We start from the raw sequence: 1,433 nt of genomic DNA on the forward strand, positions 1-1,433 counted from the left end.
GGGTTCTGAGCCTTCTCACAGTAAAGCCTTCGGAGTCGGGAAGATCTGGGTTTGAACCGCAGCTTCGTCATTTATTAGATGTGTGATCACTGGCAAATTAACTTCTTAAGGCTGTTTCCTTCATCTATCAAACACAGACAATATCCCTCAAGACACGTCAATGTTTATCACCTAGCCTGGTACACAGAAGCTAAACGGTAACTAGCACTCAAGTCCAGCGCTTTCCCCCAATGGTGACTAACACAGGAAAAACAGCGAGAACCAGGGACACATAACCTGGAAAAAATTACACTCAAACGGCCACAATTGGCCTTCATAATGGCATTGGCAATGCTTCCACTTGCTCTGCCTCCAGTCTGTCAAGACCCTCACGGAACAGAGCATGGAGCTTCGATCTCTGCGGTCTCAGGGGAACTCGGGCCGACTCGGGGAGTCATTAGAGCCAGGGACAGGTTTCATCCGAAGAAGAACTGGCGAACTGGCCACAGAGTTGTTTCCCACAGGAGCAGCAGCTGTGAGCCTCTCCCGGGGGAACCCATCGGCCTCTTGCCCTCGACCTCTCTAGTTCTCAGCTTCGCTCCTCTCCCGACCTCCCGCTCCCTCGGTCCCTCAGTTTCTCGCAGCTTCTTGTCATGCCACAATTTCTTGGGCCTCTCTGTCCCCCAGGTCCTTCGAGGACGCCGGGGCTCCATGTCCCTCCACCTGTGCCGGCCCCTCCTCCAACATATTTCCTCATCACCGGATCTCCCGCCACCCCTCAGCTCGCTCCTGGACACCCCGGACACCGCTCCACTACCACCGCCCAACAACCGCCCCGCGTAGACGCCACGTCCGTCACCTACAGAGCCGCCGCGAGGGGCTTCAACTTCCGGTCTCCAGCGCCCCGCGCGCGCCCTGAGCCGGTCCTGCGCTTGCGCATGTCGTGCCCGCGGCTCGGCCCCGCCCCGCCACGGACGGAAGAGCCAATGGGCAGCTGCGAATGCTCACACATTACTCTGCGCCTGCGCCCGCTCTCGCTCCGGCCCCGCCTCCCTTCGGGCGGAGTCGCGGGTTGCGCTGCGCCCTCTAGGGACTAGGAGAGGTGCTGCGACCCGGGCACTGAACGGCCACTTGCCTCCCGGGATCTCCCGGGTGCTCGGATTTTAACCCAGCGTAGTGGAGGGGGTTGTGTTAAAATTCCCTCGTTGGGTTATAATAGTGGCCGGAGCCCAGACACTATTAAAACGCTCCCGAGATTTACTCATTATAATTCAACACAGCAGGAAAGGGGCGAAGAGTGAGGCTATTTAAAGCAACATGGTCAGAGACATCTGAAAAGTGGTATCTGAGCAGAGAGCTGAAAAAAGTGAAAGCTGAAAAGAGTGGGAACCGTGGACACGCCCTCGGGGAGAGCATTCTAGGTAGAGGAAACAGCAAATGCAAAAAATGGGATG

The 1,433-nt window shown here is 56.9% G+C and overlaps 1 protein-coding gene across 1 annotated transcript in view; it reads right to left on the bottom strand.

Moving 5' to 3' along the window:
• The window catches only part of LOC105304213 (DExH-box helicase 34), a 79,603-nt gene extending 79,147 nt beyond the window's left edge, over positions 1-456 (bottom strand). The window contains 1 exon segment of the mRNA XM_023522134.1: positions 277-456. The gene's annotated coding sequence lies outside the window, so the exon portion shown is untranslated.
• Between the last annotated feature and the right edge of the window lie 977 nt (positions 457-1,433).

This window comes from Pteropus vampyrus, unplaced genomic scaffold (genome assembly GCF_000151845.1).
Source record: "Pteropus vampyrus isolate Shadow unplaced genomic scaffold, Pvam_2.0 Scaffold333, whole genome shotgun sequence".
NCBI classification, from domain to species: Eukaryota; Metazoa; Chordata; class Mammalia; order Chiroptera; family Pteropodidae; genus Pteropus; species Pteropus vampyrus.